The sequence below is a fragment of the Grammomys surdaster genome, unplaced genomic scaffold (genome assembly GCF_004785775.1).
Source record: "Grammomys surdaster isolate TR1022 unplaced genomic scaffold, NIH_TR_1.0 135, whole genome shotgun sequence".
NCBI classification, from domain to species: domain Eukaryota; kingdom Metazoa; phylum Chordata; class Mammalia; order Rodentia; family Muridae; genus Grammomys; species Grammomys surdaster.
The window spans coordinates 6,180,038-6,188,361 of NW_021604593.1; positions in this window are offsets into that span (position 1 = coordinate 6,180,038).

Below are 8,324 nucleotides of genomic sequence, written 5' to 3' on the forward strand. Positions count from 1 at the left end.
CTCCTCTCCTCTCCTCTCCTCTCCTCTCCTCTCCTCTCCTCTCCTCTTCTCTTCTTTCTCTTCTTTCCTCTCTCTCTCTCTCTCTCTCTCTCTCTCTCTCTCTCTCTCTGCCTCTACCTGAAAAACCTCTATTCTATACTATACAGATGTGTGGCTGGTCCCTCAGGGATAAGAGATGCCTTTGCATGGGCCACTGAGACATCCCCTTCCTCTATATCTCACCACACACCCACAGAACATACTCCTTTTATCTCTTTATCTTTTAATAAGCATATCAACCTCCTTTCTCAGTTTCACCTCCAGAACCCCCCTCTCCCATCCCCCTCCTCCTGCCTCTTTGAGGATGCTTCTCCTCCCACCCACTCACTCCCACCTCACCACCCTGGCATTCCCCTACACTGGGGAATAGAGCTTTTGGGAGCAGGATCAGATATGAGAGGAGATGGAGATGATATCCAGAGGGTTAGGAATTTGAACAGAGGCATGCAGCAATGGGAGATGGGAAACTGGGGTAGCCACCAGCAGGTCAGAGATGCCAGGAAAGCAAGAGGCTCTTAGGAGGACCTAACAGGGATGAGGTTAGCTGAAATGCCTAACAAAGGGGAGGGATAACCTGTAGAGACCATACCCAGAGGCTAGGCAAGGCCTCCAGTTGAGAGATGGGGCCACCCACTCATCTCCAAATTCTTAACCCAGAGGGTTCCTGTCTAAAGGAAATATGGGGACAACATGCAGAGCAGAGACTGAAGGAAAGGCCATCTAGAGACTGCCCTACCTGAGGATTTGTTAATTCCTGAATAAAGCTAAAATGAAATTGTATGAAAACAATCCATACCCACCATTAGAGTAGCAGATATTGCTGATAAGTATTGAAATTTGTAAATGTAAAATCCTCCTACTTTGAGTCCTTGCTCCTTCAGTACTTCAGACTTGAAATGCCAAACTACCTAGAAATGTCATGTAAATTACACATATAAATTCACAAATGGTCAAACTGAATAGCTGCATGTAGAATGAAAATAGATCTACATCTATCACCCTGATCAAAACTCCCCTCCAAATAAATCAAGGAGCTCTACGTACGAGCAGATTCCCTGAATACGGGATAAGATAGAGTAGGGAATTCACTTGAACTCACAGGCACACCTGGTGACTGTCTCAGCAGGACGTTGGTAGTACAGACATTAAGACCAGGAATTAATAAATAGGATTTCATGATGCTAAAGGGCTTCTGGATAGCAAAGGGCAGAATGATTATATCAAAGCAGCATCCTACAGAGTGAGAAACAAAACTCTATCAACTGTACATCTAATGAAAGGTAAGTATTTTGACTATACAAAGACTCCTTACCCCCAAAACTACCCAAAACTTCGAAGAAACACATAATCCAATTGAAAAGTATGCCAGAGAACTAAACAGAATTTTCAAAAGATGAAACACAAATTACTGAGAAACACTTCAAAAATATTCAACATCCTTACCTAGTGGGAAAATGCAAATTAATATTACTTTGAAATTTGGTCTTATCCATGTCAGAATAGTCAAGACTCATAAGACAAATTACAACATATGCTAGCAGGGTGCAGAGAAACAGAAACCATTATTAATTACTCATGGCAGTATAAACTGGTATAGCTACTATGGAATCAGTGTGGAGAGTCCTTAAAAAGACAAAAACAGACACATCACAGTATCCAGCTATACCATCTTTATGTATATATCCAAAGCATCCTACATCTTACCACAGAGATACTTGCTGATACATATTAATTACTGCCTTATTAACAATATCTAGTAATGCTGAGCAGTCTATATTCCTATCAGCTGACACATGGATAATCAAACAGTGATACATTTACCCAATTGTTCAGCTGATAAGAAAAATGAATTATGAAATTTTCAGAAAAATGAATTCAAGAAGCAGTCATCTTGAATGACGTAAGCCAGATCCAGAAAAAACAAATGTTGCACTTTTTTTAAATTGGTGGATATACTTTTAAAGCTTTAGATATGTATGTTTCAATCAAAGTCACTATAGAAGTTAGGCAGCTAGTAAGGGGCCTTGGAGAAGGAGGAGATGATCCAAGGAAGGAGAAATAGAATATAGTATTATAATGAGAGAAAGAATAAATTAGGATAAACTATTATTTGCAGAAAGGAATGGGAGGGCAGGGTAAATGAGAAAATATGGAGAAGAGCAAATTAACTCTAAAAATCTTTCAAAAACCTATTTGGGGACTTACTACTGTAGAATTTCCCTAAAATATAGGGACATTTAAAAGGAATTTAAATGATGTAACCATATAATAGGTGAAACAATGTTCCAACTAGACATCTTATGCCATAAAGAAAATACCCATGTATGATGAATGGGTTGCATCTAATTGGGCTATTTGCAAAGGTAACCCATGGATACCCCCTCTAAACACTATAGGACAATGCTAATAGTAATTTCCATCCACAATCTGACAATAAGTCCCTATTGCTTAAAACAGCACTTAGTTATGCTAGCAAACATGAAGAAATTGAGCTGGTACCCAACTAGAAGCATCACGCATACAGACTACAATTCATGGTGCTCTAATGTACTTTGCATTGTATTGGAGGAGAAAAGTAATCATCAATAAAGCCTGCCACCTACAGGAACAACCTGGGTGCAAAATCTATTGTTAATATAGTTGCATAAATACATAGTAAAATAATGGTATACCTGCACCCTTTCAAATCAGAAAATCCCAGTACAGAAAAGTTCAAATCGGCGCAAAGTCATTTGCCTGAATTTGAAGCTATTTACCATTAATACATGCTGGAGAGGGAACATCTTTTTTATCCAATAGAGTGACACTGGGCTTATCAATTAAGTTCCAGGGCAGACTATGTGCCTAGTATTAGTTCACCAACACAAAACAAACTCCCTTGTTTTCTGTGCTATTTTTTGTTTTGTTTTGGTGGGTTTTAGCTGTTTGTGGTTTTTATTTGTTGGTTTTATTTGAATTTTAGGAGATAGAGAAAGAGGAGGGGGGATGGAGGGAAAGGGAGAGATGGAGGGAAAGAGAACGTGGTAAGAAGTTGGGCAGGAACTGAAAGACATGGAGGATAGAGAAAAATATGTTCAAAATAGACTGCATGAAAAAATTTCAAAAATAATTTTCAAATGTGTTTGAATCCACATTAGAGTGCTGAAGAGACAGCTTAACGACTAAGAATACTTTCTGTTTTTGCAGAGGACCTGGTTTTGTGTCTCTCTGCTAACAACTTGTAGCTCCAGCTCTTAGGGATCTGACATCCTCTTTGGCTTTTGCTGGCACAGCACTCATATCTTCAAAACGCACAGACCCCCAGTACAAACAGAGACTTAAATACAAAATAAAATCTTTAAGCAAAATCTTCATTCAATGAGTAAAATGTAAAATTATTAAAGTATCAAGGAAAATTCTTTAGGACAAAGACTATTCACTAAGCTCGTCATATTTTTCTTTTAAAATTAATGAATGTAAAGAAATGCCAATAAAAACTATTCATCTGCTCACCTGCATTTTTACGCAAGAAACTATCGCCAAAGGGGAGGCAAGGAGGAAATAAAGTAGATTAACTCTTCTCTTGTGTCCTTCCTCATCAATTGTGATGTCTCTTTCTTTCAAAACCACGTAGTATACTTCCTTCCAAAGCAACAATGATGACATCCTGATAATAATTTTTTTTTAAGTTGTTCAAAGTTATACAGGCTCAGAGATGTATGTTGAATTAAGCATTTGATCTGAGACTAAGCCAATTTCAGATTCTCACAAGGCTTGCTCTATGGAATCTATCGGGGCTGAGTCAACTAGATCTCACCATCAAATCAGATACATCAAATGCATGGCTGCTATCTAGGGTCCTATGTGCTCTCAGCTCGAGCTCTCTGAAGCTGTTACATCCAAATTCATTGATATGTGATGGGACTACATTCTCTTGTTGGTGTTAATTGGAGGCAAACTGGCACATACAGGCTGCAGGGCAAAGGTGTCTCTGTTGAATTCCACAGCAGTTTCTGTTCTTTCCCCAGGTCCCTTTGTCAACTCGTTTAGGATGTCCTCTCTTTAAGGAGTGGATTGTGTTTATTTATTTGAGTGGTCTCAACATTTCTAAATGTCTGGTGTATATAAACAGCTAATAATTATTTGCAGAGATGAATGTAAGACATATCACTTCCACTTCAGATTCACAAAACTTAAGCACAGAAATTCGGTAATAGAATGCCCAAGATCTTGAAAATAGCTTCACAACAAAGCGATGACTGCACTGACCTTTTATTTGCATTTTTCAGTAGTGTGTTTTGTCTTTAGTGGAAATTAATTGCTTAAATTAATGAGGAAATATACACATGATACTGAAAGGTTATGGGAGATGTTAAGAAAGGATACTGAGGCGGTATGTCTGGTCTCATTCCCTCATAGTGTTCATTAATCCACTTCACAATCCCAGGAGGGCAAATTAGAGCATATAAGGCAGAGAGAATTAAAGACACATTGCCTGTAGGTGACCTACAACTGCCACTAAATGTGCATCTATTCAAAATGCATGCTTCTGTTTTTTTCATTCCCTAAAGGCCAAAGCCCATGAAAATTCTGCTGCTTCACAGACAAATGTGTATGCCAAAGGCTCTCTTTGCTGTTCTGTGCAGATAAGAAAGCTTTTTATTTTAAATAAAACCTATGCTGCCGGCAAATCCTACACTTGGGTCATTTGCCTCAATTAGTTGGAATGTAAGGAAAGGTAATATTTCCAGGGCTCTTTATTTTCTACCTACACAGTCAGGGTGTTTAGGAAATTAAACATGGTCCTACTATGCTGGAAGTAGTGATTTATATGCCATGCTCCATTTGTATCACTCTGCTACTGTATTTCAGCACTCATTCAGCTAAATATCGGAAACATGGAAACAAAAGACAAGCACAGAGGGCAAGCACTCCTCATCGTACAGCTCCTCCCCTCAGCAGATTAGAGTCAGCTCCTCTTCCATCCGCTAGCATTGATCTTTAATTTTGGTTTACTTTTAGTGAGAAATAAAAATATCACATGATGGTTATTGCCAGGATGTAGGAATAAGAAATGGATGAGAGAGAGAGAGAGAGAGAGAATACTTGTGCCTGTGTATGCTCATTTATCTATGCACCTTTTGAGGTCAGAGATTGACTTCAGATGTTGTTGCTCAACATCTTATTTTTTCATTATTCTTTTTGATCAAGGATCTCTCATTGAACCTAGAAATACTGTGTCAGTTAAACTGCATCTCCTTGCCTTTGCTTCCTGAGTCAATGCACAACTCCGTACCAGCTATCTTGGTAGACACCAGGGATCCAGATTCAAGTCTTCATACTTGCACAGTAAGTGCTTCTTTTGCTGAGTTCTCTCCCCAGCAGAAGGAAAAGATTTATCACAAGTTTTTTTCTTCAGTTTACCATAAACCATGAAGCTTAGAGAACAAAAATTAATAATCTCCTAGTTCTAGTAGGAGAAGTCCACAATCAAAGTATTAACAATGTTGTCTCCTGTGAGCTATGCAGTGGACTGGATACACCGAGAGCTTTGAACGGTTTCCCTTGCTGATCTGCTCCCTGGAAAATGCAGGAACTTTGGCTTTGGTTTTCCATAGTTCCTGTTATATTACTCCAATTTCTGCATTAATGTCTAAAAGGCTTCTCTACACGTCAGTGTACAAACCTTCTTTGTCATAAAGGTGTCAGTCATGGTGGAGTAGGGGCCCACCTTACTCCAGTACAGTCTTAGATAATTGCAACCATACTGTCTGACATCCATGCAGAGCCCCACAGGAAAAAGGAAAATTATGAGTTCCCATTGGAACTTCCAGAAGAATACAAACTCTAACAGAAGCACATCTGAAATAAAACAAAGCAGTATAATGAATGATAAAAATATTCAGGTCAACAATGAGTTACATCAGAACAACCGTATGTTAATAAACTGAATGAAACAGATAATTGCTTTGAAAACACAACTTGTCAAAGCTTACTTATAGTAAAAGAGACAACCAGCTGCTAATCATATATATATATATATATGTATATGTATACATATATATACATATATATATAATTTCATGAAAGAGAACCTCAGATGTAGATGGTTTCACTATTAAATTCTTAAATATCTAAAAAATATTCTACACAAACTGGTTGAATTTTATTATTTTTATTCTATTTTATTGAAAATTTTATAACAGAAATGTATTTTGTCTCCTTTTTCAAAGCCATCAGACTAAAACCAGTACATCACTGGGAGTGCAACTCCCTATGGTCAAGAGGGGAAGACACTTCCTTGTTTCCTTCACATTCTGGTGTCTCCAGGTATCTTGGCTTGTGGCTACATTGCTTCTATCTCTTCCTCTGTGATCAAGTTGGCCCCTCCTCTCTCTTGTTTGTCTGAGTGCTTCGAATGATGCTTAGCTTTAATCTAGTAAGAATACTTGTCTCTAGACTCAAAGCTAACAGGACAAACTATAACTCTTAATAGTTTATACTCAATCATGTGTTTGCCTTCTATGGTGATATTCTTTCTTAGCAGATACAGTGCTATCTATGGTGTCTGAGTATTAAGATGTAGACTAAGCCTCAGTATAAAAACTGAATAAAATCATTACTATAAAAAGCGTACTCTAGATCAATGTTACCCATTAAATCAATGAAAAAAGTCTGAACAGATTTAACACTGAGAATAAAGTGCATTTTGGTCAAAAGTAAGTTGATGGTTCCTTGATGTCTTGAAAATGAAAAGTAAAATTTACTATGGTAAATTAGCTAAACCTAAGATATGTGACATGCTAATTAATCAGAATATTCAATGCTGGTAAAACTTACATTATTTTTTCATGTTAATGAGCCTATTCATTACATTTTCTTTCAAATTTTTTTCATGCTTTTTGGGAGTGAAAATTGAGAGAATCTGGTTTTGAAATCTATACAAAAATGCCAATTTCTAGAAAATCCAGAGTAAATTTGGAGTTAAGAGATACAAGATGAAAAGTCAGTTAACATCATACATGGTATCAGACAGGTTAATACATCCATGTGATAGAATAGAATAACCCTGAATTAAACATATACATCATGAAATACAATCTACAAAAAAGATAAAATTCAGTCCATGTTTTGCAACACATAATAAATAATCACCACATTGAGGGCTCAGGCTTATCAGGCCTGCCCTTTGTTCTTTTTCTCTAAGAATACTGTCTATTGTTTAATAAGCTCTAACATTGCTTTATAGTGTAGAAAATTCTGAGGTATACATATAAAATTAAAGTCATAAAACTGGCGAAAAAGGAAGGCAATAAAAGACAAGCCATGATTGGTCCTAGGCTATCCAAACCACTATCCACAAGCAATGGAGCACATTTGTTAGTATTTGTTGTGAAACTTGTGCTTTTATGTCATTTCGCTTCTGTCAGAGAAAGAATGCCAAATATTTTTTCTCTGGAATGCTTAGGCAATAGAGAAAGGAAATGAGAGTATTTTCACATGCGCGCGGTAAGATCCCTTTATGCTCTGGAATCTTCTGAACCCTTTATGCTAATTAGTAGCAGTTGGGAAGTGGCTGCTCAGCCAACAAAGCACTAGCTCTCCACGTGTGGGGACCAGGGTTTGAATCTCTAGAACACACATAGAAGCTGCATGACATTGGTGACCTCTGCCTGAAATCCTAGTGCTCAGAAGGTGTCTTAATGTTCTATTGCTGTGAAGAGGCATGATGACCACGGCGACTCTTATAAAGGAAAACATTTAATTGGGGTTTGCTTACAGTTTCAGAGGTTCAGTCTATTGTTGTATGACTGGAAGCATGGTGCTAGAGAGAGGCTCAGAGTTCTATAGAATGCAACGGGATGAGGGATAGCTACTGGGACTGTCTTGAACATTTAAAACCGTAAAATCCACACCAGTGACACACTGCTTTCAACAAGGCATTGCCTCCTCCAACAAGGCCACAATTCCTAATAGCTTTCTTTCTTTTTTTTATTGGATATTTTCGTTATTTACATTTCAAATGTTATCCCCTTTCCCAGTTTCCCCTCTGGAAACCTCCTATCCCATCCCCTCTCTCCCTGCTTCTGTAAGGGTGCTCCCTCACCCACCCGCCCACTCCCACATCACTGCCCTGGCATTCCCCTACACTGAGACATCGAACCTTCACAGGACCAAGGGCCTCTCCTCACATTGATGCCCGACAAGGCCATCCTTTGCTACATATGCGGCTGGAACCGTGGGTCCCTCCATGTGTACTCTTTGGTTGGTGGGTTAGTCTCTGAGAGCTCTGGGGGATCTGGTTG